This window comes from Narcine bancroftii, chromosome 2, assembly GCF_036971445.1.
Source record: "Narcine bancroftii isolate sNarBan1 chromosome 2, sNarBan1.hap1, whole genome shotgun sequence".
NCBI lineage: Eukaryota > Metazoa > Chordata > Chondrichthyes > Torpediniformes > Narcinidae > Narcine > Narcine bancroftii.
The window spans coordinates 238,732,858-238,750,650 of NC_091470.1; positions in this window are offsets into that span (position 1 = coordinate 238,732,858).

Consider the following 17,793-nt stretch of genomic DNA (forward strand, 5'->3'; position numbering starts at 1 on the left):
GGGGAGTAGTGTAATTGGGCGGCATGGACTCGTGGGCTGAAATGGCCTGTTTCTGTGCTATATGTCTAAATTTAAAATTTAAATCCAACCTATCTTAGTTAACAACAGGGCATATAAAGGTGTCTGTCTGAAGAGAGAAGATTGCTATGTCTCTATTCACTACAGTTTAAAAGAATGAGGACAGATCTCATGCAGACTCATCACGTTCTAACCATGCAGAATAGTGGTACAGGCACATGATCCTTTATCTGGACTTCTAAAATCCGGAAAGCTCCAAAATGCGGCAAGTGGGGAAGGCAGTGCGAGTCGGGCAGACAAGGATGGGGGGGGGGGGGGGGGAGACCAACAGTGCGAGTCGAGCAGGGAAGGAGAGCAGACCGGCAGTGCCAGGCAGGCGGGAGACCAGCAGTGCCAGTTGGGTGGGGGAGGGGGAGTAGACCGGCAGCGCCAGTTGGGCAGGTGGGAGACCAGCAGTGCAAGTCAGATCGGCGGGATACCAGCAGCGCGAGTAAGGCCGGCGGGGGAAGGGGGAAGAGAGCAGCAGCCCGAGTTGGGCTAGCGAGTGAGGGGTTGGGGGGAGATGGCAGCACGACTGGAAGGGGGTGTGGGTGGATATGGCAGCACAATTCGGGTGGGTTTAAATCTGGCTTTCCAAAATCCAGAAAAATCCAAAATTCAGAACACACTGTCTGAAGGGATCCAGAACCAAAATACTAGTGTGTCTTTTAGAACCAAAATAGGTAGAAATTTCTTTAGCCAAAGGGTACTAAAACTATGGAATTTCCTTTCACAGAAAACACTACAGACAAAGGCATTAAACAAATTGAAGAAAAAGTAATGGAATCATAGAGCATGGAAACAGACACTTCAGATGAACTAGACCATGATGACTAATCTGGTCCCATTGACCTCCAATCAATCCACATCTCTCTAAATCTTTCCGAACTCTGTCCTGTCCAAATATCTTCCAAACTTCACAATTGTCCCCACCTCTACCACTCTCTCTGGCAGCTTATTCCATATACCCACCACCCTCTGAGTGATAAGATTTCCCTCAGGTCTCTTTTAAAACTTTTTTTTCTTAAATCTCTGCCTTCTGGTTTCAGATTCCCCTATCCTGGGCAAAATTATAAATCTTTGAGATCTCCCCTCACCCTCTTCTGCTGCAAGGAGAAAAGTCTCAGTCTATCCGGCCTCTGATAATTTAAAGCTTCCAATCCCAGCGACATTCTCATGAATCTTTTCTGCACCCTTTCCATCTGAATGAAATTCTTCCTTTACTTCCACAACCCTGCAAGTGTACAATGGCCTCACCATTGTCTTGTATGGTTGTAAGGTGATATCACTGTTCCTGTACTTGGTGTCTTAATGTGAAAGGGATCAGAGGAGATGGGGAAAAAAAAAATGCCAATAGGGTGCTGAAATAAATAATTTGCTCAGATCATTTTGAATGATGGAGCTGATCCCTCTAAACCTGAAGAGATTAATGACTTATATTTATTCTTACTTTTGTGTGCTTCTGTGCTCCCAAAATCATATCCAGGATCTGAAATATTTAAACCAATAAAAAAATGGAACCATCTCAGAATAAAAATTATTCAGATTAAGTGAAGTCAAGACAGTGAAATTAAAATAGCAGAAATGACAAATTCAACTGTGTTAAATCTTAATTGCCAATGGAACTGAACCATTGTTCACTTAATAATTATTATTGGAGGAATTGCTTAAATAGTTGCTAAATAAACAACTTCACTGCAGCAACGGAGCATATTACATGATACCAGATGTGTTCCTTACATTTGCTCTTCTGTGTACAATTTATGTAAAACCATGGAATGGGCTACCACTCAATAAAAAAACAAACCATTACTGAAATCACAGTGTTAGCATTATCTTACCTATATCTTCAAGATATATTCCACTCAATTTAATTTGTTTGAAATTGCTATTTCTTCCTCTATTGCATTATTTATCTTGCTTATATTTCAACGGATCCTCTTTTCTACATTGTTTCAAGAATTCCACTCACACTAAGCCCATTTCAGTAAATTCACAACATTTATTGACAGGCATCTAAAGTTATTTAATAAATGTTAATGTAGATCAGATCCACTGGATTTTTATTGGTAGAAATGTATTACTGACTGCAATAAACTGATACATTTCAAAATTATGTAGCGTGAAATACTTTGCAGATTATGATTTATTGTGGCATTTGTCTGATATTTATAGTCAGTGTGATTATTTTTTATGTAATTATTGCTGATTTAATTTTGAGTCTTGTTGCAAAGATAGTTTTCACTTCATTTCTTTCAAAATATTTTAATTCCTTCATCTTGTATATTTCGGTAATCATTATGTTAGCATTGGCTTTAAAACATATTACTAGATCAGTTTCAATGTTTAGAGTTGTTGCCATTTCTGCATTATATCAGAATGATGGTATACCTGAAATAGAAATAGAAGACTTTTGGCTGATTTGTTATTTTTTCTATTCAGATGCCCGCAAATATTGCACATTCATTTACAATCTCACTCAGGTAAATAGCCAACAAGGTCTTTAAGAATTATGTTACTACCAATCTATTCCCCTGAGTCAATTTTTGTTCACAAAATCAGCCATAATAAAATCACACCACCTTGCAAATGACAATTTAAATTTACTTTAATGGAAGATTTAAAAAGATAATATTATGATAAAAATTATAGATTAACTATAATTTCAAAAACAATTTCTTCCCTTTGAAATGTGTTATCTTAAGGAGAAAACTACCATTGAATACAACTAACCCATTTCAGTGGATGGTTGTGTTAGTATGTATTACCACAAAGATCAGGGCACATAAATCTTGGCTAATTCCTCAAAGAAACAGTGAAGGGATTCTGCCACTTTTGAGACAAAATTCCAACTGTCCATGCAAGTTAAAGTAAGAGATCCCATGAATTTCTTTCATATAAAATTGGGAGTTATTTCTAATAACATGTCCAGTTTTATACTTCAAAGAACCAGATTATATCATGTTCGTAAACATGATGAAGCTTAATTGACCAAAATATTTTGGGAGTTCATGATTTATTTGAAGATAGAAATGTATACATTTCTTTTCAAGTTTATTCTCATCTAACTGTGTATATACATCCAGTGTTTCTCCAAATCATGGTGCACACATATGCACATAATATATTTCTCACACAGCATGGAATAATTACATATATACATTTTAAAAAATCATATAAAATAAAAATATTTTGGAAGAATTTACTCAAGAACAAAGCCACAACTATATTTCCTAGACAGAGCTTTCACGCAATCAGTTGACCAATCTGTTACACAATAGACCAAATATTGACTGGGACCTCCTTACTGCAAGAGGGAGAGATGGGACAGTATTTGTCAGGTGTGTCCAAAAAGGAGTACTGACACATTATGGACCAACCAACAAGTGGAGAGGCCATACTGGATTTAGTAATGGATAATGAACCTGGTCAGGTGACGAACCTCTCAGTGGGAGGGCATTTCGGTGATTGTGACCACAACTACCTGAGCTTGATCAATGCAACAGAATGGGAAAGCGTTTAATTGGGGAAGGCCTAATTATGATGGAATAAAGCAAGAACTAGGGGAAGTAAATTGGAAACATAATCTTAGGAGAAAGCACAGCAGGAATGTGGAGGATGTTTAGGGACCACATGTGTGGTTCTAGAGAGGACCACCCCACTGAGACAGGGAAAAGATGGTAGGAATTTTTAATCTGACAAATTGGATTGTCTACGATGGACAGATTTAGAATTGAAATCTATTTGGCAGTGTTAAGAGGCCTCACCTCTTTATTGGAGGCCTCTCTTCCATTTAGTTTTACTAAGATCAAAAAGAATACATCTAATCCAATACTCAAATATATATTGCAATCTGGTTCCAATTTAGGAAGTTTTTTAATTTAAAAATCTTTGTTTTATCTAATACTATTTCTCATATTTTTTCTCTGTGTGGAAAATCAAAGATATTACATCTTTTGCAAATTTATTTAAGGAAGGATGTTTAATGTCTTTTAAACAGCTGGTAAGTAAATATGGCCATCTCGAGATGGCAGAGGTCGACAGCATCGAGTCCATGCTGCTGAAGATCCAACTGCGCTGGGTGGGTCACGTCTCCAGAATGGAGGACCATTGCCTTCCCAAGATCGTGTTATATGGCGAGCTCTCCACTGGCCACCGTGACAGAGGTGCACCAAAGAGGTACAAGGACTGCCTAAAGAAATCTCTTGGTGCCTGCCACATTGACCATCGCCAGTGGGCTGATATCGCCTCAAACCGTGCATCTTGGCGCCTCACAGTTCGGTGGGCAGCAACCTCCTTTGAAGAAGACCGCAGAGCCCACCTCACTGACAAAAGACAAAGGAGGAAAAACCCAACACCCAACCCCAACCAACCAATTTTCCCCTGCAGCCGCTGCAACCGGGTCTGCCTGTCCCGCATCGGACTTGTCAGCCACAAACGAGCCTGCAGCTGACGTGGACTTTTACCCCCTCCATAAATCTTCGTCCGCAAAGCCAAGCCAAAGAAGTAAATATGGCTTATCAAATAGTCATTTTTTTTTAGATATTTACAGATTAGAAATTTCTTAAATACCATATTACCGGACTTTCATTTGCATATCCACCTGATATACTTGATAATATTTTTCACTTGAATCCTTCTCAGAAAAGGTTAATTGGAATTATATATGATAGATTATTGAAATACATCCAGCACTTCACGTTAAGATTAAAGATGCTTGGGAACTGGAACTTGCAAGACCCTTATCGGATGATCTATGGGACAAGATTCTTAAACTGGTGAACATATCTTCAATATCTGCCTGACATTCATTAATCTAATTCATAGTGGTTTATTATGTTTCACCTGTCCAAAGAGAAGCTGGCTTGTATCTTTTCTAATATTAACCCTACTTGTGACAGATGCAAATCTGATTTGCTACATTGACACATGTTTTGGTCTTGTCCATCCTTAGAAATCTATTGGAAATAAATTCTTAAGATATTTTCATCTGTACTTCAGGTTGAGTATGACTGAATCCAATAATTGCTCTTTTGGGGATTATTAGGGAGTTTTTCTGCACCTGCACAATGGGTTGTGGCATTCTCTACATTGTTGGCTAGAAGAGCATTCCTATTCAAATGGTAGAACTCTAAGTCTCCACAGTGTTTCACTGGTTCTCTCATATTATGTCCTGTTTAAGTTCAGAAAAAAAAATTAGATGTCATGTAACCTGATTCATCAGTAAAATTTGAAGATATATGGCAACCTTTTATGTCTTATTTTCATTTGATGTATATTTTTTTTAATGTGATGAGATGTACTCACTCTTCCAGATATGATAAGGTCTTAACTTTTTTTTGATTCACAGTATGAATCAAAAGCTACAAAATATATGTAACCCTCAGGATAGGCTGCTCATTTTTTTTGGTTAGTTTTTTTAAAAAAAATAGAGTAGGTTAGATGAGGTTATTTGGTTTTATATTTGAGGTCATGGAACCTTTACACATTAAAGAGGAGTAGGTGCTTGCTGTCTTAAGGCAAATAAAGGTAGATAAATCCCCAGGACCTGAGAGGGTATTCGCTCAGAGTTTGAGGCAAGTTAGAGTAGAAACTGCACATATATTTAACATGTCCTTTTCTATGGGAAAGATGCCAAGGATTGGAGGGTGGCTCTTGTTATTCCATTCAAAAAAGGCTCTAAAACTAATATGGGAAATTATAGGATGGTGAACCTGAGGTCAGAAGTGGGTAGGTTATTGGAACATATTCTGAGATATCAGTTATAAAATATTTGGATAGAAAGAGACTGATTAAGAATGGCCACCATGGCTTTGAGTATGGTAGGTGGTGCTTAACCAATCTTCTAGAGTTTTTCGAGGAGGTTACCAGAAAAGTTGATAAAGGAAAAGCATGCCAAGATCCCATGTGGGAGGTTAGTTAGGAAGATTCAGTCATTCAGTATTCATGGCAAGGTAGTTTATTGGATTTATGGGAAAAGCCAGAGAGTGGTAGTGGATGATTGCCTCTCTGACTGGATGCCTGTGACTGCTGGTGTGCCTCAAGGATTAGTGATGGACCCACTGTTATTTGTCATGACACAAAGGTTGCAGATGTATTGAACATTGAGGAAGGTTTTAAAAGCTTGCACAGGGAGTTGGACCAGCTGGAAATGGTAGAAGGAATTTAATACAGACAATCTGAGGTATTGCACTTTTGAAGAACAAACCATACATCGTAAACAGTATGGAATACAGATACATAATTCCTTGAAAGTGGCAACACAGGTAGATAGGGTCGTAAAGAGAACTTTTGCTACATCGTACTTAATAGAGTATAGAAGTTCAGATGTTATTATAGTGAAGTTGGATAAGACATTTGTGAGGCCAAATTTAGAGTATTATGTGCAGTTTGGTCACCTACCTACAGGAAGGATATTAATAAGGTTGAAAGAAGGAAGATCAGATTTACGAGGATGTTGTGAGGATGGAATGAAGAACAGCATTACAGGGAATAGTTAGACAGGTTAGCATTTTATTCCCTGGAGAGCAGAAGATTCAGGAGAAATTTGATAGGGGTATAGAAAATTATGATGGATATAGATAGACTAAATGCAAGCAGGCTTTTCCACTGAGGGTAAGTGAGATAGAAACTAAAAGACATGGGTTAAGATTAAAAGGGGATAAGGTTAAAGAAATGGTTCTCAGCCTTTTTCTTTCCACTCACATACTACTTTAAATATTCCCTATGCCTTAGGTACTCTGTGATTAGTAATGGATTGCTTAAGGTTGTATGGGGGTGGAAAGAAAAAGTTTGAAAACTGTGACTGACCTCAACCACATGAAGCAGAGTAGAAGTTAAATGCAGGCTTTAATAGAGTGATATATACAGCTAGGTCTTGCCTCTGTGCAAGTCCAGGTCAGAAGGAGAAGCAAGAGCTCCAATTGGCTTTATTACAGGGTCGTCTGGTGATGGTCCCTGGTGACCTAGTGGTGTAATGGCATATCACCACATTCACCCCCCCCACCTTAAAGGAATTTGACTACACTCCTCCCCCCCCACACAAGATCATAAGTCCAAGATCTGGTGGGCTTTTCTTAGTCTCTTGGACCTTCGTGGTACTGGGGCAGGGGAGGTGGGGGTTATTTGGGGCAGGGGGTCCTGACGTTGGGTGGTTGAGGGTGCAGGGCTGCTCATCGGCTGCAGTGTAGGGGTATGGTGGGGGAATGTAGGGCTTTCCGGATGGGTACTGGCTGTTGGGTGTGTATTGGTTGGCGGTTCATTTTGGGATAATACGATGGTCGAATGTCCTTGTGTCTGCTGTCCGTCTTGCTGGTCTGTCAGGGTCCATGAGGTCTGTGATCCTTCCTCGTCGTACACGATACCGGCCAGTGCAATGTCCCTGATGGCTACGAATCTTTCCATCCGTCCCTAAACGCGACAACCACGTAGTTGGGGTTCGCATGCCTCAGCTCTACTGGCTCCACCGGTGGGTCTGTTTTGTGGGGCCTGCAGTGCTTCCGGAGGAGCACCGGACCCGGTGTCATCAGCCATCTAGTCAGCACCGTGTCCATCGTGGCTTTCCATGAAAATAAAAACAAGCAGTCATGTGGAGTCGTATTTGTGGCAGTACACAACAGTGAGCGTATCGAATGTAAAGCCTCCAGTAACATGTCCTGCCATCTTACCAGGGGTAGATCTTTTGCCTTTAAGGTCAACAGTATTGTTTTCCAAATAGTAGCATTTTCCCTTTCCACTTGACCATTACCCCTGGGGTTGTAGCTTGTAGTGCAGCTTGTGGCGATACCTCTGTCCCGTAGGTACTGCTGGACTTCTGCACTCATGAATGCAGCACCCCTGTCGGTGTGTATATAGCTGGGGTACCCACACATGCTGAAAATAAATTGCAGGCACTTTATTACTGTGGCTGCCGACACATCGGGGCATGGAATTGCGAAAGGGAAGCGAGAGTATTCATCTATGACATTAAGGAAGTAGACGTTCCTGTCATAGAAGGGGAGCGAGCCCTTAAAGTCAAGGCTGAGGCGTTCAAAGGGTCTGGTGGCTTTTATCAATGTAGTCCTGTCTGGCCAGTAGAACTGTGGTTTGCATTCCGCGCAGATGGGACAGCCCTTGTTTACTGTCCTTACCTCCTCCACCAAAAACGGGAGATTGTGGGTCCTTATGAAATGAAACAATCTAGCGACCCCCAGGTGGCCCAGCTCATTGTGCAAGCTCTGCAGCTGGGATGTGTGATTGAGGGCCACGCAGATGCCCCTGGACAGCACATCTGGGGGCTCATTGAGCTTCCCGGGATGGTGTAGAATGTCGTAATTGTATGTGGACAGTTCTATCCTCCAGCACAAAATGTTGCTGTTTTTTTTTATTTTCCCCTTGTTCCGGTGGTTGAACATGAATGCCACGGATTCGTTGGTCAGTGACCAGAGTGAAGCGCTTACAAGCCAGGTAACGTCTCAGTGCCTCACTGCTTCTACGATGGCCTGTGTCTCCTTCTCCACTGCCGAGTTTCTCACCTCTGACCCCTGTAGGGTCCATAAGAAAAAAGCTACCAGTCGCCCCTCCTGATTCAGTGTGGCCACTAGTGCTACATCTGAGGCATCCGTCTCCACTTGGAAGGGGATCGTCTCCATCTATGGCCCGCAGAGTTGCTTTTGCAATCAGGTCCCTAATCTCTGTAAAGGCTTTGACAGCCGCCGGGCCGAGGGGATATGTTGAAGCTTTTATGAGCAAGTGGGCCCTGTTGACATAGTTGGGAACCCACTGTGCATAGTCCATAAAGAGGCCCAAACATCTCTTTAATACTTTCTGTGTGTGAGGGATTGGGAGGTCTAGGAGTAGGCACATGCGGGCAGGGTATGGGCTGATTTCCCCGTTCTGTACTACGTATCCCAGGATGGCCAGTTTCTTAGCACTAAAGACGCATTTTTCCTTATTGTATGTTAGCTTGCGTTCCTTAGCTGCTTGGAGGAAGCGCTTGAGATTTGTATCATGGTCGGCTTGAGAGTGGCCACAAATGGTAACATTGTCGAGGTAAGGAAACACCAGTAGGAGTTAATATTTGTCTACTATACGGTCCATCTTCCGCTGGAACAGTGACACCCCATTAGTGATGTCAAAAGGGAGATGGAGAAACTGGTACAGTCTGCCATCTACCTCAAACGCCGTGTATATGCGATCACTCTCTCTGATGGGCAACTGGTGATATGCTGCTTTAAGATCTATAGTGGGGAACACCTTATACTGCGCAATGCTGTTCACCATGTCCACTATGCGTGGTAGTGGGTAGGCGTCCAGCTGCGTAAACTTGTTGATGGTCTGACTGTAGTTGACCACCATCCGCTATTTCTCCCCTGACCTTACTGCAACTACTTGGGCTCTCCAGATTTTGGAGCTCTTCTCTATAACGCCCTCTTGTAGGAGTCTGCGAACCTTCCTCTCAATGAACTCTCTATCCCTCGGGCTGTACCTCCTGCTCTTGGTGGCTATTGGCCTGTAGTCCAGGGTGAGATGAGTGAATAGCCGGAGAGGTTCTACATTCAGGGCTGTCAGATTACAGTGCTGTTTGTTTCTAAGGAAGAGTGGGGGAAGAGGCCCATTGTGTACCATTGTGATGCTTTCAATTAACATTGAAAGTCCAACCCGAGCAGGATTGGAGCACAGATAGGGGGGGTGGGAGGGGGGAGAACTAACAATTTAAATTCTTCGTACTCTGTGCCATGTACTTCCAATGTGACCTTGCAGAAGTGTGACACTTTAGCTGTGTGGCTGTTGGACGTGAACAAAATCTGGTGGTCATTGGAGTATGTGTTCCGGGCAAGACGCTCTACTAGCCAGGTCTATGAAACTTTCAGTACTCCTGCTGTCCATCAGGCAATTTACTTTTGACCCATTAATTTTAATACTAACAGTTGCATTTAATAAATCGTGTGGACTTGCCTGGTTCAGACGTAGAGAGGCCAACATGGCATGTCCTCCATTCTGGTATTCAGCATCCTGATCATAGTAGAACTCTGGGTCGTATTCCTGCCCTAATGGTGGTGTCCTCTGTCCGGCATTCTTTGTCCAGCATGGCTGGCTTTACATGGCACCCTAATTCAGTCTACCTGAGGAGGAAGAAGAAGAGCTTTCCCGCCTCTCATTTACATGAGAAGAAGCTTTGGCGGGAGCGTTAGGGCTTCTGTAGACTTTTGCATAATGCCCTTTCTGCAGTTTGAACACCTTCTCTAGTTGGGCAGAGAGCTCTGGGGCTGCTTCTGCTGCCCGCAAATGGAGCACTTGGAGCGTTCCAGTGGGGATACTGCTGCTATATGTTGCCCTTGAGCACTAGTGTTCCTCTCCCTGTGCGGGCCTAATGAGTCCAGCAAAGTATACTTCTCCATTTCCTTTCTAGTATCTTCCAGAGCCTCTGCAATAATTTCACCTCCAGCCTGACTGTTCCCTTTTTTACCAACCTCTGCCTGATCTCGGTAGATCTGACGCCCGCTACAATCCTGTCTCTTATGAACTCATTCGCATACTCTTGCGCAGATACAGTTTTAAAATTACACTCCCTAGCTAAGCAATAGCATAAGCATTTCTTCCTCCGATGCCCCATCAACCCACGTGTAGTTTAGGAAACACCTCTGCCATTGGTTGAAGTGAGTGCTTGTCCCTGGGGTCCAGTTCCAGCCTGTCTGGCCTCAGCACCTGGCTGAACTTGAGTCTCTGATTCTGTGGCAGTGGGGGCGCATGCCGAGCCCGATCCTTTACCCACATGGCCACTCAATCCTGGAGAAGCATGGGCGCCCTCTGGGGAGACGGGGTTAGCTGGGGTTGTTTCTGGGGGAGCGGGCTGTCCTCGCGGTCCTGGCAGTAGATTAAGATCAAGAGGGATACTTACCATATGCCTTCTGCCTGCACTTGTCGCAACCCTTGGCTATTGAGCAGGAGCCCAGAGGGCTGCATGGCTGGACCTGGTCCTGGAGAGTTACTTAACAGGCAGGACTCTGGCCATTCTTTACCTGATCCTAGGTGCTTCTGTCACTCTTGCAGTCCTCGGTCACTGGGCGAGTCCCTCTCTCTGCCACAGCTTCGGTCCCGCAGCTCCCCGCCTGCTCTGTATTTTGCTGCATGTGCGTGGGGGACCTCTCCATTTTTGGATCCTTAGATCTGGTTTCGGTGGAGTCGGGAGCGTGGCTGAGGATAGGAGTAGCTTCCATCCTGGATATAATTCACTCTATTAAATTGCAACTGACATCAACCACACGAAGTTGAGTAAAGGTTAAATGCAGGCTTTAATAGAGTGATATATACAGCTATGTCTTGCCTCTGTGCAAGCCCAGCATGAGGTCCAATCGGCTTTTTATACAGGGTCATCAGGTGGTGGCCCTTGGTGACCTAGTGGTGTAATGGCATATCACTACAAAACCAGTTTTAATTGTACCTCATTGACTCGTTATGTGCACGGTTTCATAACTCCAAAAGAAATGGGCCAATTACAATTTTTCTCAAGCAAGATATTTCAGTAACAAATGGGCCTAGGGCAGGGGTTCCCAACCTGGGGTACATGTACCCCCAGTGGTACATTTGCACTTCTCAGGGGGTACATGGGGTCTGAAAGAATAACCACTACTGTACAATACATGGCGTTGTAATCTGCAGTCAGATTGCACAATGTCATGTTATTTTTTTATCCTTAATTTTTAGGGGTACATGGGAACCTATAAAAATGCCCAAGGGATACAGAGGAACTAAAAGGTTGGGAACCCCTGGTCTAGGGCCATGATTCTCAACCTTCTCTTCCCGCTCACATACCACCTTAAGCAATCCCTTACTAATCACAGAGCTCTGATGGCATAGGGATTACCTAAATTGGTATGTGAGTGGAAAGAAAAAGGTTGAAAACCACTGGATTAAAGGGAACATGAGGGGGAGAGTGTGGAACTAACTGCCAGCTCAATTGATAAATGCAGGCTCAATTTTGATATTTGAAAAAATTGGAGAGGTACATGGACAGGAGGAAAATGGTGGGGTAAAGTACAGGTCAGTGGGTCGATGCAGAAAAATACTTTGGCACAGACTAGAAGGGCAGAATGGCCTGTTTTGTGCTGTAGTGTTCTGTGGGTCTGTGGTTCTAAGAATGCAAATTTATACTGTATTGACTTAAGTTGTGTTCTACAAAATATCTGAGACCAAAGGCAGATAATCCACAATTACTTTCAATTCATATAATGATGTTAGTTACATAGCATGGAATAGATGGACAACCTCACTCAGTGTGAGGATTTGTGCATATTTCTGGATCCGAGGATGACTGGATGTGTCAGGCATTGTGCCTCACCTCACTGACATGCTAAATGTGTGCTCTAGCATTCTGCCTTTTCAACACCATCATTTTAACTTTGTTGCTGAATTCCTCGCTGTACCTCATGATACAATTAACTCTGCTCAAATTTGTCATTGGTCTGCCTGGAACTAAGCCAATAAGATTCAAAACAAAATAATTTGATCACCAATTCGTTCAATATTTAAAGAAAACAAATTTAGTGGCTTACTGTACATTGCTACATTCAAAGTGGCCATTGTGTAATATAGAAGAGATGTAATGATTCATCTGCAATATATTATCTTATTTTAAAACAGACAAGCAGATTCCATAAACACATTCAGGAGCCAAAATTAATAACACACTAGCATCTGCAATCTGCTTTACATTGCTTGTAGCTAATAGCAATATAACATCATTCATAAAGCCAAATGTTGTCAAATCTTGTTAAAGTCTTTGAAGACAGCTGCTATTGAAAACATATGATCATTCAAGCCAATGGTAGTGCTGGCAAATAACAAATGCAAGTAGTGTTTTTTTTCTTGTCAACAATAATAAAACTCCTGATGCAAAGAAAGCAAACCTTTTCACTTAGTCATATCCTATTGTATCTTTTCCACTGCAGTTTACCACCAGGTGCCACCATTCTCTTCTGAGGCTGAAGTGCCATCCTCCATCAGCTGCAATTTTCTCTGCACTGTGCTTCTTTCCGGCCCTTTCAACATTTCAAATAGAATAAAATAAACTTGTCATCTGGTGAAAGAATTAAAAAAAACTTGAAAGGATTCTAAATGTGGAAATAACCAGGTGTAAAAACATAGTTCCGTCACACCATTGTTCACAGTCAATGTAGTCATGTAAAACAAAGTCACATTAAATGTGCATTATTATCCAGCAAACTTTAGGCATCACATTTTGCTCTGAGAGATTTTAATGATAAAATTATTGTTGTGGGTGATCTGGGTGCTTCAGATCGGAAACCTGAAAGTAAGGCTGCAGGATCAGCTGATTGTAATTTAGCTTGTTATATCCATTTCGTAAATCTAATGTTATACTCAATATATCATTGCTTCGCATTTTCGGAGAGCAGTTAATAGTCAATTGCATTGTTGTCCATCATGAGCTATGTATTGGCCAGACCTAACAAAAATGACAAATTCCTATCTCTAACCTTGGTCACCTGAGCTTTTACAGTAACTTGTTGGTTTCATGGTTGTATCATTCCTAAGCTAATTTTCTGCCTAAATTTAAATGTATCTGCTATGGAGGTGGGATTTCACCTCAATGCTCTGGTGTGTAGACCTCTGAATAACTTGGAGCAAAATTACAATCACCATTAATCAGGAAATCGCTCCTGCTGAATGACCAGTATTGCGCTGTTTCTTTTATTGTAATAAAGAAACTAGTTATTTTAAACAACTATACGTTAGCTCTAATACAGGATTCATTTCAACTTAAAGTTCAACACAAACGTAAACACAAACATCAGCATTTTTTAACTGTACAGTTTCTTTTAAAGATTCAGTCTGTCAGGTGCTTTGATAACATGTATAGGTTGACTCAACACAGGTGCTTGTTTCAATTCTGCAAGTCCAATACAGTCTAGCACTGGTGGTGTTTCTTCTGTGGCTGTGCCGGCTGCATTTGTCTGTTCCTGCAGTCTTGAATTTTCAGCAGTATTTGACCCTCCCCTGTTCTGACAGTATAGGATCTTGGATTGACTTCCTCCAGAGCAGGAGCCTCTTTGTCTGACATGTTGGAATCTCTGAGTCTCACTGTGTCATGTTGTGCCAGTGGCCCTAAAGTTTCTTTCCGACTTGTCATAGTTTGCTTTTTGTCTCCATTGCAGATGCTTTTCTTTCCATTTGACATCTTGTTTGGGTCTGCAGAGTCGGGAACTGCAGGGCATAGTCTGTGTCCCATCAGAAGCTCAATAAGTAACATGTGGTGAAGCTCTGTGACTCAATGGAGCCAGATACTGATCTGAGCCACTGTCCAGTGCTTTCTTTTTTTTTTGAAAATGTTATTTATTAGTATCTTTCATACATTTCAAATTAACTTGCATAACATTACATAATAGATACTAGATAATTTTAAAATTTTTACTGGTAGATTTTTATTTATTGAAATTCCTCGAGCTTTGAATTAAATGAGGTTGCCACTACTTTACCCACCCAATTCCTTTGTAATTTATCTAATTTCTTCTCCACTTAAATGCATTTCTTGTTTTTTTTAAAAAAAAGCTTTATTTTTTTCATAAATACATTATATTTTTACATTTTATTTGATTTTGTATCCCATTAACATTAACTCTTAAAATTAATCTTCACAATCATTTTCAGTCAAATTAGCCCCCTACCTATTGTAAGGTAAAACATCATGAGATGGGAATGTGTAGGGAGTTACCCTGTACAGGGCAGTAACAAGAAGGGGAGGTGTCCTTGTACTCCTGTTAGGTAAAACATCATGAGATGGGAATGTACAGGGCTGTAACAAGATGTGAATGCATCCTTGTACTTACAAGATAAGAGAGACATTGATGGATTGAGAGGCAGGAAGCTAGCAGGGAAAGGATAGCAACAGTTTTAGTCATTGGACAAGTAATGATATGATGATGTTCTAAGCACATATCCAAGGGTATAAAAAATCACCATTTTGCTGATAACGGCAGAATGCATTCTCCGACTAACATGTTTAGTCGCAAGTGTTACAATCCGGTAATAAAGAACAAAGAACCCTGATTTCGACTCAGCCTGGTGTTTGTCTCACTCATTCATGAACAAAGCAGACCTAACACTATCCAGCCTTCATCTTCAAATCCCCCTTTAATGTAACAAAGGCATTATTCTTTATTATGCCAATATATACCAATAAAGGTGTGGAAAATAGAAAAGTTGAGAAACAAGAAATGATAGAATTCCCCAAAAGGTGCACGCAAAAAATATAGCCTTTTTATCGCCCTTATTTATAGGAGTGTTAGTTCAGCCTACACCCGCACACATGATTCAGTGGCTGCCAGCAAACATTCCCTTTGCCCTCCCGAATCTTATACTGACCAGCCTTTACATACATCTTCAGTTACTTAACTATCTATTAATATTGTCTTAATTTCTTACCCTTTATAATTAAAGAAAATAAACACACTATCTTCCAGTTTTACCAGCAAACTAAACAGTATGCATCCTCACTCCTTACTGCCCATCTTAGCAGGTTACACCTTGCTTCCCATCTTGATAGGCAACAATTCAGCAAAAGCTTTGGCTTCATAAGGATCCAAAAAAAATTATGCTTATCATCAATAATAATTTTCAATACAACAGGATATCTCAAAACAAATGCATATCCCTTCATCTACAAAACATTTTTAACTATATTGAATTCCTTTGTCTTTTTCAACAGTTCAAAACTTATATCCAGATAAAAGAAGATCTTGTTTCCATTGTAAATCATTGGGGCTTGTCTTGCCTTCGCTTGCTTTGCTTCTAGTTCCAACACTTTCTCTCTCACCTCTTAGCGAAGGAAATTAACCAATATTGGATGAGGGTTTTGATCTTCTTGTGGTTTTGGTCTTAAAGCTCTATGCACTTTTTCATTTTCAAAGCCCTGTACTTGTGGTATCCAACTTTGTAAACATTTCTTCATATCCTGACCTTCATCACCTTCTTTCAGCCCCACAATCTTGATGTTATTTCTTCTACTGTAATTTTCCAAAGTGTCCATTTTCTGGCTAAAATGATCCTTCATTTTTTTAAAATCTGCTTGATATTTTTCACCTGGTCTTTTAGTTGCTGTATTTCCAATTCATTTCCTTTTATTCTTTCTTCCATAACTTCTAATTTCTTATCTATTTGCTTTAGGTTTTCTGCACCTGACCAGTCACATCTCTAGTTTCTGTCACTTTATCAGATATGACCTTAAGAGTCTGTTGCAATGATTCTTCAAGAGACCGCTGTAGATTACCCATATACATTTTGACCTCCGAAGCCAATAATAAAGTTTCTTTAGCAACCTCTCTGAATCCTTGTTCTGTGTCCGATTCAACTTCTACCTCTATCAGCTCTTCACTAGGTGGTCCCCCAGAGCTGTCAGGTTCAGGATATTTTTATAAAATGCCTCCATTTTTTTATTATTCTCTGCACATGCACGACTCCTTGCGTCTGCGTAGTAGATGTTCTTCTTCAGTTACCAGCGGCCATTGTCGGGGGAGACCTTGAGTGAAAGAGCTCAAGGTCTCCCAGCTCCCTGGTTTTCACTATGGAGGACCACATTCTGAACAGCTCCAGGCTCCTTCTTTGAGGTAGGCCTTATTTCTTTCTCCTTGTCCTTTTTTTCCCGGCTCCAGTGCTGTCATAACAAGTTTTTCCTTCTTTGGTGGCATTCTTTTCTCCAGCTTTCTTTCACTGTCCTTTTAAACTTTCTTTGAGTCTTTTTAAAACATTTTTGGGGAGAATAGGGATTGTTACTAACTCCACATCATCACATGACCTGTTCCTCCTGTCTAGTGGTTTCTTGAGCAATTGCTTAACTATGTTAATTCCTTTCTCTGCTTTACCTTTTGACTGCGGATGCAGAGGACTTGAAGTCACATGTCAGAAATCATACTCTTCTGCAAAGTTCTGGAATTCTCTACAGATGTAGCATGGCCCATTGTCACTGTAAGCAATTTGAGGAATTCCATGTCTTGCAAAGATCAATTTCATTCAAGCAGCAGACATGCTCGGAAGCAGCACAATCTCCGGATAGTTTAATAGATAGTTGATAACCAGCAAATCATTCTTTCCATCCATGTGGAACAGATCAATCCCAATTTTTTGCTATGGTTCTGCAGGTATGTCAGTTATTATCATGGGTTCCGTTGCCTGCTTTGCATGAAGTTTCAAACAGGTCTCACAGCTGGAAACCATTCAGTCAATGTCAGGGTTTATCCCTGGCCAATAAACAGCAGTTCTAGCCCTCCTTGCATTTTTCCAATTCCAAGGTACCCCTCATGTACCCTTTTCACATCTCTTGTCGCAGGAATTGAGGAATGACAATTCTGCTCTGTCTGAGTAGAAGCCCATTGACAACACTCAGCTCATGTGGGTCAATTGGAGGAAGATGAATGAGGTATGGTGGAATGGGTGAATAGAAGACAAAGGCTGCCATTCATGTACTCTGATAAATAGAGAAGGTATAAATGGTAATTGAAAGTGAGACCAGGTGCAACTGAGGGGTGGGGGACCGGAAGAGCAAAGAGTTGAAGAATCCAGCAGGGATATGGGTTGGGGGAGATGGAATCAAAGAGGACAAGAGATGATTGGGTGGGTGATTAGAAATGATTCACTGGCAGTGGAAAAGACCAAGAAGAGACATATCGGTATGTGAATGGGGAAAGGGAGTTACAATGGTATGTAACTGGAAGCACAGATAGACAGAGTTTGGACTCATTGGTG